Raw genomic sequence first — 22,316 nt, 5'->3', positions numbered from 1 at the left:
CCACAGCCACTGCTCATGTCTGGACAACCTTCCCATCTGTTGCTCTGGGGGCCGCTCAGAAAGTGCACGTTCCCTAGGGCATCTGATGACATCACCAGAGGCGATTAAAAACCACAAGCCAGGAAAATCCGGCGGCCTGCCGTCGCCCCTGAAGATGCTTCCAACCCAAAGTCTAGAAGTCTCTGACGACTGGCTGCTGGACTCGGATACCCCCTGTAGTTTGTTCTAACCATGAACCTTTGTTTTTGTTTCCATTCAAATACTCAGGACCTTGGTTCAATGGGTATGTGACCGTCGGCTATGGACATGATCCTGCTTGGGGAAAGTTTCAGACAGAAGGATGGGACTCCAGACAAGCTACTCCAAAATAGGCCATTGACTAACTTATGCTGAAGGAGTTTGAGAAAGTGGCCAAGGCAGGAAGGTCACTCTGACCTCTACCCGCCTCACCCTTGCCCCCTAGAACAGGTCATAAGAATGTCATGTGAGAAGTGCCCTCCTTATACCCAGAGGAAAGGAGTGTCCCTACCTCTGAAGACAAAGGGAGGTCCGACCCTAACAAGAGGAGGGAGAACCCCAACAAGCAGCCCTCACTCTTTGCCGGGGGTCCCGCTCTCCCCTCCTCCGCCCACACCTGTCCTGTTCCCCCAGCACCACCCACTCGTCATCCAACCCAGCAGGAAACACTCGGCAAGCTGTCTTTTTTGTTTCCTAATGCGGTCTTCTGCTTCACGCCAAATCTGTCTTGGGTACATTTTTCTCCTGTTAACCTGTGTCTGGCGGTTTCATTTTCAGACCCAGCTAAGAGTCAAGGCACACTTTTTCCTCCCCCTATGAGGGCCAGAGTGACCACCGCCGTAGCCCAGTGCTTCCCAAGTTTCCTGTGCACATGTATCTCCTGGGGATCCGGTGCAGATGCAGATTCAAACTCAAGAGATCCGAGCTGGGCCCAGGGACTCGCTCCTGCAGGCGTCCCCGGGTGCTGCGGACATAGAGGAAGCATCTGCAGGACCGAAGACGGAAGCGGAGCCCAAAACAGGTGCAAGTGGACGGGCTCCCTGAGGCCCAGCGAGGCTCCCGTCCTTCCCAGGTACAGACCCCGAGCGTGACGATCCCCTCCCCCCACACGCGGCAGGAGCCTGTTCACTTCCCGCCATCACATCACAGGTCCAGGAACACCACCCTCCCTGCATAAGGGGCGGAATCCGCCCCCTTCCTGCGGNCGGGGGGGGGGGGAGCTCCGTGGCCCCCTCCCCGCCTCGTGCCAGGAGGCTCCGTGCTCAGGCCGCCCGCCCCCTGCACGCCTGCCACAGAGGCCACCAAAGACGGAAGGAAGGGGGCTGAGACGGTCCCCCAGCTGCCAGGGGTGGCCGAGCGGGCCCTGAAGGGTCACCCGCAGGGTCTGGGGGCTCCTGTGAGAGCAGGGCGCCCGGCCCGTGTCCCTCCCGCCCTTGCGGCACCCACGCGTCCCCGGAGCCGGGCCAGCTGGCCGCGGTCGGACGCGAAGCCACGTGGTTCTGAGTGGAGCGAACATCCCCAACTTCCTTCTCTTCGGCGAACTGAGCTCGGAGGCGCTTCCCGCGGACAGTGTCCTGGGCGGCGCTGTGGGTGCGGACGGGGCTGTGACAGGCGGGGGCCGCGTGTCACCCACGCGAGGGCGCGTCCCTCCAGGCTGCTCCTCCCTGCTCACGACTGTGGCCTGCCGGTGCCCTCGGGAGATGCTCCCAGCGCCCACTGACGAGCACCCCTCCAGCCCTAAGCCAGCCCCCCCACCCGGTCTCCTGCCCAGACACGGACACTCGTAGGTGACCGGCGGGTCTTCCCCGCCTGACAGACAGTTCAGGGCCGTCTAAATCGTTTTCTGACAGCACACGTGGGGTGTCCATCTGGGCGTGTGGCCGGGGCCCAGGGGCACGGGAGCCCCCGCTCTGGGGTCCCGAACAGACCGGCTCCGGCCGCCGACAAAATCCAAAGGTGGAGAGGCGGTGGTGCCCGAGGAAGGGATTTATTTCGGTGACACGGACTCCAGAAGACCTGCAGACTAGCGTCTCCAAGACCGTTTCCACGTGCGAAGTCACTTCCAGGTTTATCAGGAAATGCGGCAGAGGCCGGTGGGCACGGCAGGTGGGGGCGCCCGCAGGGCCATCGCTGGCGTGGGGTCCGTCCCGGGCGTGTCCTGGCCGCTCGGGCAGGCCTTGTGCTTGAGGGGCAGCTTCCGTTCCCATCAGAGGAGGTTTGCCCTCCAAGTCTTGCCGGAGTTAAGAGAGAAGCTGGAAACGAGGACTTCATCTACTAGAAAGTCTGGGGTGAAAACGGGGGTGGTTGACGTCCCCCTTCGCGTCTCTGGGGGCTGACTGCCTCCGACGGCACTGGTGCCGCTGGCCGCGCGGGTCAGCCTGGCCAGGAGGAGAGATGGGAGCGGCAGCCACTGGCCTGGTTTGCCTTGTTTTCCCCAGATTAACCAGAGCCCAACCGCAGAGGTCAGCAGCGAGCCCTTCCCGGTGTCCGGGATGCGCACTGTGCAAATACGGAGGAGCGGTCAGGGATCCTGGGGACTCCGGCGGCGGGCGGTTTGAGGCCGAGAGACTGTGGGTCAGAGGTGCCAACAGGCGAACTTCGCCACAGCCGCCGCCGTTGACAATGCGCTTTACACCCCGTGCGGGGATTCTACAACATAAATATTTTTCTGCACACGCTTGCCGGCTGACTTGCACAATACTTCCATTATAATCACGGGACAGACACGAAATGAAAGGAATATTTTTAACAAAGTGCTCGCACGACGCAGCTGTGCCCATTCTTAATGACTCATTAATGCCTCATCCACAGAGAACTGTACTTTTGTTTGCTGCGTTGCCGGGAGGTCAGCACACTGGGAACGATTGTCATCTCCGGGCAGACCTCCTTACAGAGATTTCCCGCATTGTTCTAAGCCCTCCGTGTGCAGATGAGCCCATTGGTATGCAGATTGTCCGTCATTAAAGCCATTTGAAAATCAGCGTCGTCATTGGTTTACTGTTGGAAGGAACGGAGAGTCTGCAGACGCCGCGTGCGGGCTCCGTGCAGCCGGGCAAGGTGGCGCTGCCCGGCGGGCCCTGGGCGTGCCCTCTCCTCTCGGGCAGCCTGCCGCTCCCCGGGGCTGGAGGAGAGGCCGACTTTGACCCCGAGTCGAGGAGACGGACCAGGACACCCCCGCTCTGAGCAAGAGGAGGAGGAGGGAGCCCCCCGCTGGTGTCACCATGTGGAAACCCTCACACAGGCACCACGCGCGGCCAAGTCCCCTGCGCGGCCGGGAAGCCTGGGGGTCGGGCGTCGGGACCCCACGGAAGTCTACCGCGGCCGGCTCACTCCTCGGACCCCGCGCCTTACGAGTACGCCAGTCTCCTGGAATCGCTCTGCTTATGAAGGGGAGAGAGCGGGCGGCCAGTCTCTCTGGGATCCCGCCCCCGACCAGAGACCCCCCCCCCCCCCCCAAACCACGGCCCGAGGCTCCCAGAGGCACTGGCCGCGGAGCCGGTCAGAAAGCACGTGTGCGCCTCTTGGTCGGCCGTCCCCGGAGCACGTGCAAGGCAGTCCTCCCGGGAGTGGGGACGCGTGTTCCCTTCTGAGGGACGGGGCCAGCGAGCAGCGCCCCCCAGGGCACGCGCCTCCGCCCGCACGGCCGCCTCGCCCGCGCTTCGCAGCCGGGAACCCAGCCCTGGAGCCCCGTGCAGGGCGCCTTCCCCGGCAGCGGGCTGGTGGGCGCCTCGGAGAGAGGTCGGTGCCAGGGCAGTGAACTGTTAGACTATTAAGGTTTCTATTTCCCTTCTAGGTCTAAGTACTGTACTGCCACCAAATTTAAAAACCCTTGAAGACAACATTGCTGCAGTATTTGGTGAGAAACTCCTCATGTCAGGTGTCTGCTGTGTATTGGAGGGTGGCTCGTTGCACCAGGTGGAGGCATGTGATTCGGTTTGAACCTAGAATCATTCCTGTGTCCCTGCGCAGGTGTGAGCTTCAAGGTGTGAGCTGCACACCCTTAACACTGCTACGTAAGCCTGAGGGCGCCAGGCCTGGAAGGCAGGCCTAGTCGGGTGAAGGGCCCATCAGGGACGGGGCGCCAGCGGGGCCACAAACGCCCCTGAGTTTCCTGGGGGGTCTGACCGCCCCGGGACCCACGGGACGACAGTCCTGACGCCGGCACCTCCTCCACCCCGTGGGCCGACCCCCAAGTCCCGACCGCCGTGGAGAAAGTCAGGAAGGATGAGTCCCGGGATTTCTGATGGCCTAAGCCCAGAGGGGGGCTGAGGCACTCGCCCCCCACTTCTCCCGGGTGCAGGGGGGGGACGAGGGGGGACAGAGTAAGATATTTGTGTCTCTGGAAATAAGCGAGGCCACCACGTGAGAACGGCAGGCGCTGCTGATTCAGGGCTCAGTGTCGCCGGGCCTCCGCCAGGCCACCACCACGTGCGTGTGGCAGAGACTCGGCTGGGGGAGAGCTCAGGGGGGAAAAGAGGCACTGGTGGGGGGAGCCCCGGGGCAGGCACTGACCCTGGCACAGCTGGGGGCTGTCTGGGGGAGGTGCTGGCCCAGGATGACTGGGGAGCATCTGAGGGGGTGCTGGTGGGGGACAGACAGCTTAGGGGGGGCCCCGGGGAGGCCTCCACCGTGGTCCCCGATTGCTGAGAGCTTTCCACGTAACAGCTCTCATACGAGAGAGTTGCATACGAGTATGCAAACCTCGTAACGACCTTGAAAAGACAAAACAGACCCATTTTACAGAGGAGAAAACTGAGGGTCCGTGTGGACGCTGCCTGGATCACGATCCAGCGAGAGCGAAACCAGAGCGTGGGCCCCGTGTGGCTGACGCTTACGGTACAGCTTCCTGGGAGGGGCCAGGGAGACGTAGAGGGAGACGACCGTGCGCTCTGCAGACTTGGAGAAAGATGGGGTGCTTGCTGGGGGACGGCTCGGGGTCTCAGAGGGGACAGGATGGGGCAGAGGGTAGAAGCGGGACAGCACCCGGGCCGGGCTTTCTAGCGTCGTGTCTTTGGGGAACTGTGTTTGTCCGGGGCGTGTGTACGCCCTCGGGTTTTCAAGAGTCGCTGCGGCGGCCGCGGTCTCCCACCCCAGACGAGGCTCCTTAGAAAGCCCGACCCGGTGTCCGCGGCGCCCTCGCTTCACAGGCTGCTTTCCGTCCCTGTGGAGCAAAAGGCGCCGCTGCACTGGCTCTAACGTGTCCTTCTGTGCTTTTCCCAAGATGAAATTCTAGTCCAAGAGATACTGGAATCAAGTAATTTGTCATTGCTTTTGACACAAAGACCGCTATTGACATCAACAACGACTGCAAAGAAAGCAAGCAAGTATACGTTTTTAAGTCTCTGATCGCACGTATTCCTAGGTCTGTGGTTGTGAAGACACAATCCCGTCATTTTACGTTCCTCAAGCACAGCCACTTCTGGGGCAGAAGCGAAGGGCGGTGTGCAAGAGACCGTTGTCCCAAACCATCTGTGTAGCCACGTGGAGGCTGCGGCGGCCAAGCCGAGGCCGGCAGATGGTTCCTCTTGTTTGGGGAGGCGTCGGGGTGCACGTGCAGGCAGGCTCGGTGCGCCGGGCCCGGGGGGGTTTAGCCGCTGCAGGAACGGGGGGGGAAGGGGGCATGGAAACAGGACCCTGCCACCACCCGGCACCCTGACGCGCACCTGAGCGTTCTGAGGCGCGGCCGGGGACACTGACCCCTTTCCACGCGGCCGGGACTGAGGCCTGGGGACCTGCCCGAGGCCACACGGCTAGTAGTGAACAAGGACGAAGAGCGCGCTTTTCCAGAGCGCCGCGTCCTGGGGCCCAGGCTGCGTGTAGATCAGGACGCAGCGTTTGGGCCCCTCGGTAAGGGGAGAGCCCGGGGCAGGAGTCTACACGCGCTGCCTGAACTGCATCCGCAGCCGGGGAGGGAGTTCAGCACCTTCTTGAAATTGTGCGTCCGGATGCAGATCCCGGTTCCTGGGACTCGCGTCACCCAACATCTGCTGGGGCCCAAACTGCCGGGTTCGCGGCCGTCAGATGACGCCTGACTCTGTTACATGTTAACTTTCCGAGGCAGGTTTTCAGCAGAACTTGACAACTCTGTTAGCATTCCGTAAAATACAGTGTGGACCCACGTGTGCGCGCGTGTGTAATCAAAACCTCGTTTCCTTTTTTTTCCATGGTCTTCATCAAAGATGCCTATACTGAAATGGATTATAAGATGGATATTAATAAGAAGCATCATAAAAAGAAATTCTCTTCTGGGAACAAAGAAAGGCTTTTCTTTAATGGTAAATGCAACCCGGTCACGCCCTGCCTCGTGGGGAAGGTGGTGGGGGAACAGAGGAGCACAGATGTGGACGGGGACGCCCCCGTCATGGAGTACAAATGCGTGGCTGGAGAGAGGTTGAGGCTGCTTCACCCACTTGGGCAGATTTCCCGTCTCAGTTGAGGAGCCGCCCACCCACCACCCTGCCGGTGGGTCTGACCCTGGAATAGCAGAGCCTGGCAGGAAGGTCCCCTCAGGCAGTGGCCGCCAGCGGGGAGGAAGGACCGCTACGCTGCCCGCCCCTCCCAAATGTCAGCTGAGTCCCTGCCCCTCCCTGGGGATTGGGGGTTGGGTGGGGAGAGCCAGTGGCCCCCCCACCCAGGGAGAACCCCCAGAGTGGGGGAAAGCGTCCGTCCAACAGCCACGGTTGCTAGAATGAGCCAGTGTGCCAAGGCTCCGAGGCTGAGGAGCCAGCANCTCACCCGAGAGATGACGCAGAAGCCCATGTGACTCATGTGGCCTGGCCTGTGATGGCCTGTGGCGGGCCCCGAGGCAGGACCAGGTCCTGTGTAGCAGGCACAGGGAGGGGAGCGGAGCATCTCTGCGGGGCGGGCCCTGGAACCTGCATTTCAGTCCATTCCCCAGGGAGCCAGTCTCTAGTGTTTGCAAGGATAGAGGGAGAGGATTTTCGATGAAGAACATTTCTAGCTCCTCCGGAGGCATCCCACCCTCTGGCTGCCTCACAGTGCCTGCTGGTCGTGAGTACAGCCAGACGCCTTTGAAGCAGAGGGGCTACAACAGGGGAGGTTACGGGCAGGCCCGCACTGAGGGTCCGTACTGCAGGGCCGCCGTGAGCTGCACGGCCTCAGGGTCACCGTTTCCCTGCATCACAGCCATCATGCTCCCTGGAGAAGCAGGAATAACTAAGAATGGACAGGAAAACCGGAGCCTCGGGCAGAGAATGAGAGCCAGGGTGAGGGGGCGGAGTCTGGTGTCCGGGCGTCCGAGAAGCCACCAGCCCACCGGGGTCCTGGTGCCCCAGGGCCACCCTCAGAGGGACCGTGCGATTCTCAGACCCATGGTGCATGCGTGGACAGTGGTAGACGGCGCCGCAGGCCACCCCTGTGCCTGTCCACGTCCTCTGCTGCATCCTGAGACTCCCCTGAGGGCTCACCAGAGACCCCCCTCCCCACACGGCCCCTCCACTGCTGGGACGCACGCTAGACCCTGGTCCCGGGGGGAAGATAGACCATAAAGCCTATAAAGGCTGCCTCCCTGTGTTAGCAACAGCTTCATGTGGCAGAAGTGGTCTGTGCCCTGCCTAGCTCGAGAGCACCGTTCCAATGGAGAAACTGAGGCACACCTCAGTTCTGGGACTGCCCGTTTCAGGTGGCAGGCTGGAGGTAGATTGGGAGCTGGCACCCAGGCAGCACTGACGGTGGGGGGCAAGAAGGCGTGGTGCCCGACGCGCCAGGCAGCCTGGGCGGGACGGTGCCCGCTGGGTGCAGATGAGTCTCTGAGCCGGCCCCCCCCGGGGGTGCAGCACCACAGCGGTCTCCCTCAGCCTACCCCCACCCCGGACCTAAGGCGCCCTCGATACCCACCCAGGGGACAAGACGCAAACTGCTGGGCACACGGAGTGCCATGTTCTTGGCAAACCTATGACGGTCCACCTCAATAAAGATCTGTTTGCAAACTCGAGCAGACGGGCAGACTGTCTCTGGCGGCCGGCACAGGGAGGTGCGTGTGCGGGAGCGCGGCTCATGTGTCCGGCCACGGGAAAGCGACGGGGCGGGTAAGACGTGGACCTGCCACACCTCAAACGGCCCCACTGTGAAATCACTGGAGACTGACAAGCTAGGAGAGTAGCACAAAGAGCTCGCTGTGTTCCTTCTACCCAGCTTCCCCCAGCATCTTACGTAACTCCAGCCGGGGGACCTGATCCAAATTTGCCAGTTCTCTTCCCAAGGCCTTTCCATATTCCACATGACAGTTAGCAGTCACGTCGCGTCTGTCGTTCCTCCGCCTGGGGGTTACCTGGCCCGTCTTTGTCTTTCCTGATCGTGGAGAGTACTGCCAGCTACTCAGTACAGTCTCTCAATTTGGGTTTGTCTACATTCCCCGCATGACTAGATTCAGGTTATGCATTCGGGGCAAGCATGTGAAAGAATTGATGCTCTGTCTTCCTCTGTGCGTCCCGTGAGGACGTGCATGGTGTAGACTATCCCATTCCCGGGGGGTGTTTACTTTGATCGCTTCTTCAAGGTACTGTATACCAGGTGTCTCCATATCCAGCTTGATTTTTTTCATGTGTAAGTAGTATTTTCTGGGGAGATGCTTTCAGACTGTAAAAATATCCTGGTTTTCACTGTATTGTCACCAGTAGTGTAGCATCCATTGCTCCTTTTTAAAGAATGTTCATTTATTTTGAAAGAGGGAACACACACACTCATGTGTACATGCGAGGACTGGGGAGGGGGAGAGAGAGAGAGAGAGAGAGAGAGAACCCCAAGCAGGCTCCACACTCAGCACAGAGCCCAACCTGGGGCTCAGTCCCATGAAGCATGAGATCATGACACGAGCCGAAATCAAGAGTTGGCCATTTCAGCCACTGAGCCACCCAGGTGCCTCAGCATCCATTGCCTCTTAAACGCAAGAATTATCACGATAGTATTTGCCAAAAAGCAAAGTTTCCATTTCTACCATTTCTTCTACATCTGCAAGGAAGAGCTGTACCTTCTTATAAGGTCTTTATTTGTTGATTCCATTATGTTTAGATCCGTGTAACGTGCTGGTCTTTACTTTCTTCAGTGGGTAACAAACCACTACTGTTATACATTTTGTTATCTGGAGCTCAACACGTTGCCATTGCTCTCAAGCGAGTCTTACTTTCTACACCGCAAGACACTCCAGGCCCCTCACACACTTTGCCTGCGTCCCCCTGGGAGCAGCCCGGTCTGCACAGAGCCCCGGTCCCCCGTGCTGCAGAGGGGGAGTGGAGCTGGAAGCCGGAGTCAGGGCTGCGTGTGTTTGCCGCCCCGGTGGGGTGGTGTTTCCAGGCCCCCCGGTGGACAGAGCCAGGACAGGTGTGTGGGCACAGATCTGTGTGTCCACCCCATCTGCTCACATGTTGGGCACCACGAATTCAGACTGATTCCGCTGGTCCCACAGCTGCCCCGTGAGGCTCACACTTCTGTCTGCAGGAAACCTGGTTCTCCCGCCCCACGAGAGTCCATGCGCTTGCTCAGTCCCAGGAAACAGAAGTCGCCAAAGAACTGCCGATGGCGGCCCGCCCTGTGAAACACAGATTTCCTAACTAGCAGGCCAGCTCGTGTCCCGCCTTTCACGTTCAGCCTTACACTGTATGGTCAGATGCTTCCTCCAGACTTCCTCGTCAGGCTCTTTTCTTCCCGTTACTTACTTGTACCATTCTGCTTTGGGTCCCTTTTCGTTGTGGTTGATGTCACTTCTTTATTTTGAATTATATAGTCATGATTCTAATACAAAAAGTCATGCATCGCAGAGTTCCACTTCCGCTGTCCCTCTAACACAGTCCACCCCCTCTGTCCCCCCACTGCCTCACCTCCCACAGGGACCAGCTTCGTCGTTTCCTGCCTTATGCCTCCCGTACTTCCTTGGGCACTAACGAGCAGGTACATGTATGTGGTCCTTTTTTGGTACAAGATTACTCTGTTCACTGTTTTATATCGTATGTCTTCTTCTTAAATGTTTTTTAGCCTTTTCACTGAGGTTCGATCGTGTGTATTTTCTTACAACCTCTCTCTCCGTGCGTGAAAGGCAGACACAATGGCTATCTGGCAATTGCAATCTGCTGTAAATCGTTCCGTGCCCGTTTACGGAAGTCTTCCTCGTTGCTGTTTTCTATAGTTGTCTAGTTCTGCATCCTGTGGACAGAGTGCAGCTGATGCAGCCGCTCTCCTGCCCGCGGGCTCTCACGTTGTTTCCAGCACTTTGCCGGCAGCGCTGCGGTGGGTACCCTCTGCGCGTGTCTTTTCATGCTGTTGGATGCGCATATTCGGGGTGGACGTCCACACGTGGTTTGCTGAGTGAAAAGACGAGTGCACGTGTGGTCACATTTGAACCACCAGGAAGCACAGGAGGCGGTGTTGTTTTGCGCTCCCACGGGTGGTGTGCACGCGCGAGGGCCTGTTCCGCCACAGGCTTGGCGACAGAGTAAGTCTTCTACTTTTACAGCTTTGACGACAGGGTAAATGAGTTGGAACAGTTTCTCAAATGTTTATGGGTCGTTTAAAAAAACATTTTTTTTTTTTTTGAGAGAGAGAGACAGAGCGTGAGTGGGGGAGGAACAGATAAAGAGGGAGACACAGAATCCCAAGCAGGTTCCAGGCTTTGAGTTGTTAGCACAGAGCCCAATGTGGGGCTCAAACCCCAGACCATGAGATCATGACCTGAGCCAAAGTCACGTGCGTAACCAACTGAGCCACCCAGGCGCCCCTCTTCATGGGTCATTTTAATGTATTTTTGTGAACTATGTTAATATCTTTTTCTTATTTTTCTACACCTTAATTTTTTTAATGTGTATTTATTTTTGAGAGAGAAAGAGGAAAGGAGGGGCAGAGAGAGAGAGAGAGAGAGAGAGAGAGAGAATCCCAAGCAGACTCCTCACTGTCAGTGCAGAGCCCTACAAGGGGCTCAAACTCACAAACCATGAGATCACGACCTGAGTCAGAGTTGGACACTTAACCGACTGAGCCACCCAGGCGCCCCTAGACCTTAGTTTTTAAGAATTCTTTCTATTTTAAGGATATTAGTCTTTTGTCTGCAATATGTGTTGCTAGTATCTTATCCCAGTTATTCAACTGTCTATTGATATTGCCTGAAAATGTATAAACACAGGCTCATGGGGAGTTACGGTTTGAATTAGTCCTTTCTGCACGTCAGGCTGAGAAACATAGTTTTAGGGTCTGGCATTGACATTGCTGAGACACTTGGTAGAAGCACGGACACGGTGGAACACGCCCTCTACCACCCCTACGTGGTGCTCTCAGCCCACTGCCCTGCCAGAGGCGAGCCTACAGCTCACCCACGGAACGTGTGAGGAGACATGCGCTGTGAGCCAGGGTAAAAATAGCACGAAACGGAACAACCTCAAAGCACAGCATAAACGCACTTTAGGACTTTTGCTTCTATTTAGGAAGAAAGCTGCCAAGAACATTGTTCCCACCCTAACAATGACCAAAAGACAAATAATCAACAAAACCACAACTTCTCTTGAGCCCAGCGGAGAGCTGAAGTCAAAAGGCGACCAGGTGGGCTGCTTTCCCACAAGGGACGAGCATCTCCATGGAGGGACGGGACACAGGTCCGTGTCAGCTTGGACAGAGCACGGGAAAGACAGGTGGCCACCATGCAAGTGGGTAAGAAGAAATCAGCCAGCGTTTTGCTAATTCTTCAAGGCCAAGTGTGGGCTGCAGGTCAGTTTTGCATAGCTGGGCCCCAGACTCAGGATCTCACACTCGTTCTCCAGCTGTTTTCCACAGGGCTCGCCCAGGACGGGAGGCAGGGCAGGAGGCCAGAGCAAGCCCTTGCTCCGGGAGCGGGTGGAGGAGTGTACAAGATGACCAGCTACTGCTGGGAGCCATGCAGGAGTGAACTAGAAACTGTCTTGGGCCCCGGACTCCACGCTAATACTATAGGAGTAAGGTCTAAGTAGAAGTGGAAAAAGTGAGCACCCCCACCTTCTTCCAGACCTCAGTAGGAAGAAGTTCAGTCTTTTCTCATGAAGTAGGATGTTGCCGTAGGTTTCTCGTAAATGCGCTTCACCTGTATGAGAAAGTTTCTCGCTTCTTATTTTGCTGACGGGTTTTATGATGGATTTTGTCCAGTGCTTTTTCTGTATATATTGAAATTATTTGGACAGTTATTTTTCTTTATCACGTTAGAATCAGGAATTACATTGATTTTTAGGTGCTAAACCAACCTTGCATTCCTGGGATAAGACCTACTTGGTCTTATGTATTATCCTTTTCAGTTTTGTTCTGCTTAACTTGTAAATATTCGCTCAGTATTTTTCACCTATATTCAAATATTGTTAAGGGTTTTGCATCTGTATTCGTAAGAAATACTGGTCTGTAATTTTTTCATTTCCTTTTTTTTGTAAAATCACTGTCAAATTTTGGTTAAAGTTAAGGTAGCCCCCTTTAAAGAGTCTGCCAGTGATGCCTCTTATTTCCTGTAAAAGTTTGAGAAGATTGGTGTTATTTCTTCCTTGAATGTTTGATAGAATTCACTGGTAAAACCATTACTTTTCATTTTTTGGAAAAGTTTCTGATAAGTTAAAAAATTTAAATATCTATATGACTATTTGGATTTTTTCTGTAATTTTTTTTTTTCTGCTCCAATCTTTTTCTCTTACTCTTCCAGGACTCAAATTACACATGCATTTTTCCTCGTGATGTTGTCCCGTGGGTCTCTGAGGCTGTGTTCATTTTTTACATATTTTCCATTTGTTGTATAACTCCTATTTTTCGGTCCTCCATTAAATCTCTGTCTCCTATTGAGCCCATCAATAAAATATTCATTTCAGATGTTTTATATCTGAGCTCTGTAATCCCCTTCAGTTCTTTAACATAGTTATTTCAGAGAATATCTTTTAACTCACTCTTAGTGCTTTTCTAAACCTCATGGAGCATATTTATAATACTGATTTAAAGTCTTTGCCTGATAATTCCACATCTGAGTCATCTAGAAGTTGGTACTGTCAATTACATTTTCCCCTGAAGTTTGGTGATGTTTTCCTGGTTCGCTATACGTTTAAATAGTTGTCTGTTGAATCCTGGACGTTGTAAGTACTATGTTGCTTTGATTGAACCTTCTGGAGAACGTTAATGCTCTTATTTTAGCAAGCCATTCCTCCTGGCTGGGCTTACACGGTGTACTTGATCTTGCCATTTGTGAGTGGCGGTTTGAATCTGTGTCTTCTCTGCTGGTTTTGAGGGCCCCGTGTATCCACCAGCTCAAGGGCGAGGCTGGGACGGGTGAGGTCTCACACACAGAATCAGGAAATCCATCTTCCCGGTGTTCTCCTGTCCCAGGCCCCCTCGTGCACGCTCTGGCTCCCAGGGCTTCCTTTTCCTGGGGCCAGAAAGCGGACTTCCGTCAGCGCTCCGTTGCGCCTGCCACGGCGACCGTCACAGCACGCTGGGCTGACGCCGGGCCAAGGCCAGGAGGGAAACAAACACGCACACGTGAAATCCTTCCCCTCGGGGGCGACAGCTCGACAGCCGTCCGCGTGTGTTCTCTTTCCAGGAGCCGCAGGTGGTTACATTGTGACTTCCGTGCAGAGGTTTCGGTTGGGGGGGGTGGGGGGACAGTGGCCTGATGCTAGCAAGCGGGCACCCGAATTCCCACGTAGGTTTTGTTTCTTTAAAGTTCCATGAAATGCAGACCTTCCACCCACAAGAAAATGGTAACGGAAATGCAGCCCGAGCCAGAATCCGGTGACCCTTTCTCCCCGGTGACCTCCCACCTGGCCCTTCACTGCTTCACCTCGCCCTCCTCAGTCCTCAGGCCTGAGCCATCTGCTTGATCCAGGAAAGCCGATGGGGCGGGTAGGCGGCCCCTGTCCCAGCAGGCGGCGGCGGAGGTGGGCCGGGTGGAGGGCGGCGGCCTGTTGGGACTCTGGCTGCCTGCCCTGGGCCAGGCCCACCTCCTGAAATCTGTCCTCGGCTCCGGGATCACATCGACAGCTGCCTTGCAGTTCTCTTTCGTGCGTGCGCCCTCCTTCCCTCGGATCCCTCCTCTTCCCTTTGCCCTTCCAACCGACGGCCTCACTGGGACAGTCAGGTACTCAGTCGTCTCCTCCCGGGAAATAAGGAACACACAGTTGTTCTGAGGTCAGAGGCGTGTCCCGCGGTGGCCGGAGACTGCTGCCATCGAGCCCCGAAATGTCAGAGGGCTGCTCCCCTGCTGCTTATTAGTGCTTGAGCAGGCAAAGTTTGTCAAGGGGAACCTTTCAAAGGAATGGATCTCTAATGGCAGAGTTCCGGCCATGGGGGCAGATGGGCCGGAGTCGGGCGGGGCCCACTCTCCGCTCCGCCAGCCACACTTGGCAGGTGGTTTGCCATTTGCAGCCACCACGTCTCCCAGGAAACGGGCCAGCCCCGGGGGCCCCTCAGCTGCATGCCTAGAGTGCACGCCACGGCCGAGGGGCAGGACGAAGACCACCGCCCACGCGGGAGCCACAGCGCCCTCGGGCGCAAGCAGGGCTGCTGCTCTGGTCCCCGCTTAGAGGACCCATGAGCTGCAAACAGAATGCAGCCACCTTTCTCCTCCACCCTGTAGGAAAGTTTCTTAGGACTTTGGCAGCCAGTGGGACAGAGGGAACGAAGGAGAGGGAAGCCTGGGGGCACCAGGGCCCCCAGCAGGGAAGGCGGGCGGGGGGGAGACGGCGGGCGGGGGTGGGGGCCCCGCCGCCCCTCGTGGGAAGCCAGCAAGAGGGGTGACTGAAAGCTGCCTTCAGATCCCAGCAGCAGCACCTGGATAGACCGTACGGAAGGTGGCTGTGCCCCGGTCCCCTCTGCTCAGGGGCGTCACTGGGACACAAGGAGCTGGAAGTGCGCCCAGGGGTGGGGAAGGGGCCCCGGGGCAGCCCAGGTTCTGCCCCCCCCCCGCCCCAGCTGGCCCGTGGCTGGGGTCTCCTTCCTCCTGCTGTCTCGGCGGGGAGCGGGCTGAGGGCCCCTCGCAGAAAGGGGGGGACGGGCCTTGTAACTCCCACCGTGGGACACGTGGCAGGTGGCTTCCATGAGCCTCAGGGCCAGGCCCTGCCCCGCTGGGGTGGCCCCTCCAGGAGCGCACCTTACGACGTCCTACCAGAGCCCCGCCCTGAGGACGAGGGCCCTCGGCCGGGCCACTAGCTGTGACTGTGCAGATCAGAGATGGTCCGACGGCCACTCCCGGGAACCTTCCGGGGCCCCTGCAGCTCAGGGCGCTGGGCACCCCCGGCGTCCTTTCTTGCCACGCTCGGCCCTCACGCAGCACGTAGGCCCCGCGGGGATCAGGTGCACATTGCGGGCCTATTGCCACGGGCGGGGCATTTCCCCGGGGACACGGGGCCTGGCTCCCAGCGGGCGGCCATGTGTGCCTTTGGCCCCCAAGCAACCTCACGCGTTGAGGCCTCATTGCTCAGGGCTACGCTGCGCACCACCACCAACCACCCCAGAGACATCAAAGTATAGACACCACAACATCGCCCTCCTGAGCCACACGTGGGGATAGTGAGGCAAGGGGGGTTTAGAGTGGGCCCCAAGGAATGAATCTCTAATGTGAAATTCTGGCCGCCACAGCAGGGCACCTCTTGGAACCTGCCGGGCTCTACTTCCTGGGTGGGAGCCCTTCTGTCCCACCAAGCGGCGTGGTGGGACGGACAGTGGAATTTCCCCCCTTCCCAATGGCCGACCTTCCTTAGCACAGTCTTCCGTCTGGCTTCGCGAGGACCCCTGCCACGTTCTGACGGACACGGCACGGCAAGGGGCGCAGGATAAAGGCAAAGTGGCACACGCAGCCCCGTCGTGTACTTGTTGATGAACAGACGAAGTGTGTGTTGATGATTCAGGCCCCTTTCTGGACTGACAGGAGGGGCCCCAGACCACGGGGCCACTGGCCCTGGGGAGACAGTGCAGGGGACAGGCCCAGAGCCCAAGCTGAGCTCCAGACGGCCCTGCTGGAAAAACACAAGTTTGGAATTAGACCGCAGTTGTGTGTCAAATCTTGATCATTGTGCTTAATTTTTCCCACAGAAGAGGAGAAAGAGACACTTTATCAGATTAAAAGCCTAGCAGCTCTGGAAAAAATCATTGACAGCCTTCGAAGAGCTTTAGGTAAACGGAACTTGGGGCTGTCTTGGTGACAGATAAGTGTGGAGGACGGCTGCTCCTGCCCCCGCCGTGGAGAGAAGTGCACCGTCTGCTCCAGGGGACAGCTCTCTGGAGGGCCAGGTGACTCAGTCCCCGGGCAGACCGGCAGGGACCCCACACGGGCTCCCTGTGTTGGCAGTGTGGGATTCCTGGCCCAGCGAGTCCAAACTCCACAAGTCCTGGGCCACGTGTGGGTGTCCCCTCCCTTCTCAGCCGTCCCTGGGACCTGCGAGGCCGCCGTCGCACACCACAGGGCCAGGCCCGGAAGGTCCCCGAGCCTCCCTGTGAGCAGCCTCCCCCGGGGAGTCCCCACACCGGTGCGCACCCGGCCTCCGCCCTTCCCCTCCTCCCACCTCTGCCCTGTCAGACAACTTCCTAATTGCTCAAGTTGGGCCACGCATTTTCCCCCAGTGCCTTCTGCCCCGGCCCCATGCTTCTTCCTGGAACTTTCCAGAACCCTTCTGAGCCTCTTCTCCAGGGCAGTCCTCCTGACCTCCCAGCCTCTCCCTGGTAGACTCCGGAGTCACGGGGATGGTTCGGATCCGCACCTCCTCCACTTTCCCTACCACACAGCTGTTCGCGCACCCTGACACCACGCGGTTTGGGGACGCGTCACACCCACATTTCAGCTAGTGTTAACGAAGACGTCCAGGGCCTCGTCAGCGGGCTGCGGCTCGGCCCCGTTAGTCAGGTCCGTGGAGAGCCGAGCGCAGAACTGAACACTTACACCGGAGGTCTCGCGGGGCACCTGCCGCGGGCCACGCTGTTCCCAGTTCTGGGGACTGAGCACCGTGGACACAGACCCCTGCCCTTGAGGCACCCACGTGCCAGGGGCAGGTTAGGTGGCCCTCGGCTCCAGCCTGCTGGGACACTCGGGTCCCACGTCTTCCCGTCAGCGGCCCCTCCAAGCCCCCCATCATCCTCGTGCAGCCAGCCCTCCATCTTGTCCTCTGTTTCCATGCCAACCAGGGTGGAGCCACAGGCCACTCAAGACCTCGCACTGTGGGACTCGTCACCAAGCACAGCCAGGGGCCACTCTGTGCGGGGCCAGAGCCAGCCCTGGGGCCCGAGATCACAGGCCCCGCGGTCTGCACCTCCCCCAGCGGGACAGCCCGGTGCAGGCGGGGGTGGAGGGGGGGTGAGAGGTGGTCCTGTCTGCTGCAGACTTCCCACCAGAACCCACATCCAGCCACTTTCTGCTGCTTTAGACAGATGTCAGGGAGACGTTGCCAGATTCCCAGGTCCCCGGGGCCTGAGAGTTCTGTTGCGAGAACAGTGACGTCTCCTGTGACCCCAGTGTCTGAGGCAGGGCCTTTCACCTGGGGCAGCTCCTGCACGTGGGCCCCGTGCCCGCCTGACTGGGGGATGGGCAGCGGGTGCTCCCCCAGCGCGAGGGCTCCGGGCCCCAGCAGTGCATGCATGGGAGGGGCTGTCCTTGACCTCCCGGAGCCTGATGTCATAGGACTGAGTCCACAGGGAGCTGCCCCTGAGAGAAGGGGACACCCCCAGCCCAGCCCAGCGGAGCTCAGAGGAGCCCCCACTGGGTTTGGAGGCAGAAGGCAGTAGCAGTGAGGTATTAAAGGGTGCGGCCTGGCCCCCACCCTGTCCTCCCTCTGTGACAGCCTCCCCGTGGCCCCTCCTCTCTCTGCACCACGGCCTGGGCTCCCCACAAACCTGCCATGGCTCTCTCCATCCCCCAGCTCACCGCCAGCCTCCCCTGAGCCCACAGCTTCCCCCCATCCCTCCTGCAAACGATACCTCCACATCCGCCCTGGCCTCTCGGGGCTCTGTCTTGCCCCCTGCCCCCCTCTGCACATCTGCGGGTGAGGCCCACCCCTGCGAGCCCGCTCCCCCCACCCGGGACTCTCCTCTGCACACCTGCGGGGTGAGGCCCACCCCTGCGAGCCCACTCCCCCAACCCGGGACTCTCCTCTGCACACCTGCGGGATGAGGCCCACCCCTGCGAGCCCGCTCCCCCCACCCGGGACTCTCTTCTTGTGGCTCATTTGGGAAACTGAGGACATGCCCACTGAGCGGCTCATCTATGTGCAGACAGACCCAGAGGGCCAGGCTCCCTGCCACAGGGCTGGGTGGCAGCTCAGAACCCAGGATTTCAAGTCAGCCTGACCTGGGTTCAGATCCCCACCTGACTCCCAAAATGCTGTGTCGACTTGGGATGACCCTGGGCAGGGGACAGCACATCCCAAGCCTCAGCTTCTTTGTTCTCTCTGCGGGGTGCTCAGAGCATGTGCCCCACGGGGGTGCCGGGGGCAGAACGAGGTGCCCACACACAGACCCACCTGCCCAGACCTGGGCAGGGCCGCACCTGAGACGGCCCCCAGGAAGCCGCCCGCGGCAGGTCAGGCACCCGCAGTCCGGAGCTGGGCCCAGGACACACCCGTGTGAGCGGACCACAGGAGGGTGTGAGCCCGGCTTCCCAGCACACTGAGGATTTCTCAAGAAAATCCCCTCTTTCCTAACAGGCAGAACTCTCAAGCAAAGAATACAGAGGCACAGACATTTGCTCAAAGGCGCTAAACACCGCAAGGGGAAACAGAGCCTGGACTGATCTGCCAAGGCCGCCAAGGGCACGGCCTCTCCCACCGCCAGGAAGAAAAATAAAACAGAATCACTATTTTGCATAAAGAAGAATCACTTTATTCAAGGAATGACAAATAAAATGAACATATTTAAATATTAGCTTAGAGATGATGTGGTTTTTTTCCCTTGAACAGCAACCGAAGAATGGAAATCTAATTGAGCCTGAAAAATGAGAGTGTCCAGAGCTTACTGCTGTCTGACAGGATGAACTTTGAAGAAACATAACCTCACAGCCTACGGGCCCATCAGGATTCCCCAGAGAAGCAGCCCCCGCAGGATGCATATGAAATACAGAAAGAAATGTAAAAAATTGTCTCATGCAATGTGGAGGCTGAGAAAAGCCTTAAGATCCGCAGTCGGCAAGCCGGAGACCTGAGAGCTGATGATGGAGTTCTAGTCTTAGTCTGAAGCTTCAGAGGCTGGAGACCTAGGAAAAGCCAGTGTTTCCCGTTTGAGAACAAAGGCAGGAAACGACTAAGGTCCCGGATGGAAGGTCAGCTGGCAGAGGGAATCCCTCTCAGCCAGGGGAAGGTCATCTTTTGGTCCTAGTCAGGCCTTTGACTGATTGGATGTGGCCCACCCACATCGGGGATAGCAATCTGCTTTACTCAGTCTACTCATTTAAATGTTAATCTCATCCAGGGGCGCCTGTGTGGTTCAGTCTGTTAAGCATCCAACCTCAGCTCGGGTCATGATCTCATAGTTCAAGGGTTCGAGCCCCACATCAGACTCTGTGCTGACAGCTCAGGGCTTGGAGCCTGCCTTGGATTCTGTGTCTCCCTCTTTCTCTGCCCCTCTCCCACATGTGCTCTGTCTCTCTGTCTCTCAAAAAATAAACATTAAAAAGTTTTAATGTTAATCTCATCCAAAAACAACCTGATAGAAACACCCAGAATAATGTGTGACCAAGTCTCTAGGCACCTCTAATGTCTGACCAATATTGTGACCACACAAAGATGTTTTCAGCCTAAGTGATAGCATCCTAAACAGCTGAGTTGTCGCGTTGGGTCCCTGGCAGATCGCTGATGTCTGCTCTCTAGAGAGGTGTTGTACAATATTATAAATATACTTAACACGACTGAACTACACGTTAAAAAATGGTTAAGATGAGAAATTCAATGTTACATTTTTTTTTAAACCACAGAACAAAGAATACCTTTGAAAATATGTCTTCAGGGGCACCTGGGTGGCTCAGTTGGTTGGGCGTCGGACTCTTGATCTCAGCTCAGATCAAGAACCAAAAGCTGACCTTCCCCTGACTGAGAGGGACCCCTTCCTTACAGTTCGTGAGTTTGAGCCCCGCATCAGGCTCTGCACTGACAGCATAGAACCTGCCTGGGATTCCCTGTCTCTGTCTCTCTCTGCCCCTCCCCCCACCAAAATAAATAAGTAAATTTAAATATATAACAGAAAAGAGAACCTTGTTCTCCTTGTGATCATGTACCTGATAAGAGACTTGTATCTAGAATATAAAAAGATCTATTACAATTCAACAATGGAAAGACCATCCAAGTAGTGGTTCTCCACGGAAGATGGACGGACAGACAGCCAACAAGCACCCGACAAGATGGTGAACGTGACGCACAGCCAGGGAACCGCGAGTCAGACCCAGGCCTGCACGCCCGCTGGGACGCCTGTCGTTAAGAGACAGAAAATAAGGAAGAGCAGGTGTTGGTGAGGATGCGGAGAAACCGGCAGCCTCAGACACCGCAGGCAGAACGTGACGGGGCGCCACTCGCAGAACACAGCGTGACCGTCCCTCAAACAGGCCAGTGACCGTGAGTGGGGCGGTCCCGCGGCTACGTTCCCAACCACGACAAACGGGGGCACATATCCACACCTCGTTCTTAGGGGCGTCATTGTCAATACCTGAGAAGTAGAAACAACCCCAGAGAACTTGAACAGATAAACCAGTGTGGTCTGTCCGCACGACGGAATGTTACTCGGCCGGGAAAAGGAAGGACACGCGGACGTGCCACCACTCGGACCGACCTTGTAGCCACAGGCAGGTGAAAGAAGCCGGACACAAAAGACATATCACGGTTTCCACTGATTTAAAACGTGTAAAAAGGTCGCCGGGGGAGGGGCGTTGGGGCATCACGGGTGAGAGCTGAGCTGGGCGGCACTTCTTTCTGGGGTAATTGAAATGCCCTAAAATTGTTCATGGTGATGGCTGCCCAACTGTGGGAATACACGGGAAGCCGCTGAGTTGTACACTTTAAGTAGGTGAAGCATGTGGTGTGTGGATTATCCCAACAACGTGCGTTTTTTTTTTAACAAACAACACCATAGCCAGCATCACAGTAAATGGGGCAAGACTGGATGTGGTGCCCCCGGATCTGACGCGTGTCAGTCACCCGGAGGGCGTGGGGTTCGCGCGGGGTAGACACGTGGAGCCGCGGGACAGAAGACAGAACCCAGACACGGGCTCGCAGAAATACCGCTTGACGCCCCGCAGAGCCGGTGAAGGAAGACAGCCTTTCAACACGAGGCACTGGAACGACGGGGCGTCCGCGGGCAACGGCCACCGTGACCGAAATCCCTGCGGAATGAAACGTCGCTTCGCGGTGAGCGATGGACTTGGTTGTGAAATGGAAAACTGTAAATCTTTCAGAAGAAAAATTCCAAGACCTAGAGGTCGGCGAGGGCTCTTAAAGGCGGCATCAAAGCGAGGAAAAGTGGAAGGGAACCGCGTGGAAACCTTCTCTAGGAAACCGGGGACCTGGGGCTGCGGTGCTGGAAAGAAAACCTCTAGACCGGGAGCAAAATATCTGCAAACCGTGTATTTGGAAAACGTGTTCGGTCTCGTAGCTGTGCCTTACCGAACGCTCTTCCGTGGTTACTGGGTGCTTACGCTGCGTCTCTGACCCAGATCTAGTCGGTCTGCACAGAGGCCCTGGGATGCTTCACTCCCACGCCTGGTACTTTCTCTTCTCATCCCTTTCCCTCCTTGGGCTGAAATCTGCATGTGGCCGACTTGAGGAAGAACCCCTCCCCCTGCCGGCCGCCCTGCCCAGGGTCCACCCCCCAGCCGCAAACAGGTGGGTTTCCCCGCAAACAGGTCAGGAGCGCAGGGAGGGCTGGTTAGCCCTGGCCAGGAGGGGAAGACACCCCATCTTCCGAGTAATCGGTGAAGGAGGAGACAAGGAAGATACAGGACTCCGGAGGAGAAGGAGGGTGAGGGCGCCGTGTATGATTCCAGGGATGGGGCACCTGCTGCTCGGCCCGTCCTGTTCTCTGCGGGGGGTGGGGGGGCGCTCTGTCGTTCCAAACCAGTCTCCATGCATCATTTCATGGCTTGAACCTGCACTTGGTACTTTAGTTCCACAAATTAAAATAAATAGTCACCATGCGTGTTCTGGGTATGAGAGTCGTGGTTTGGGAAGGTGCACAACACGTTGGGTTTATACAGCAGGCTTTTGGGGATAATCCCCAGATTATTACCCTGCACCCTCACTCACTCCTCTCTGCTTCTGGGAAGTTAGAAGTTTTAGTTTTCCAGGACGTCAGTCTCTGTATTGCTATCTTTAAACGTTGCTGTGGACAGA

At 57.2% G+C, this 22,316-nt stretch overlaps 1 long non-coding RNA gene across 1 annotated transcript; it reads left to right on the top strand.

Moving 5' to 3' along the window:
• Positions 1-1,231: 1,231 nt before the first annotated feature.
• Positions 1,232-21,987, top strand: LOC144223216 (uncharacterized). The gene is made up of 6 exons (XR_013332626.1): positions 1,232-3,371; positions 3,812-3,874; positions 5,240-5,338; positions 6,198-6,293; positions 16,051-16,131; positions 18,651-21,987. It is a non-coding gene; the product is annotated as an uncharacterized LOC144223216 (long non-coding RNA).
• Positions 21,988-22,316: the final 329 nt, after the last annotated feature.

The sequence above is a fragment of the Crocuta crocuta genome, unplaced genomic scaffold (assembly GCF_008692635.1).
Source record: "Crocuta crocuta isolate KB4526 unplaced genomic scaffold, BGI_CrCroc_1.0 scaffold31, whole genome shotgun sequence".
NCBI classification, from domain to species: domain Eukaryota; kingdom Metazoa; phylum Chordata; class Mammalia; order Carnivora; family Hyaenidae; genus Crocuta; species Crocuta crocuta.
Note: the sequence above shows the minus strand (reverse complement) of the source record. Positions and strands in the feature narration are given on the sequence as shown.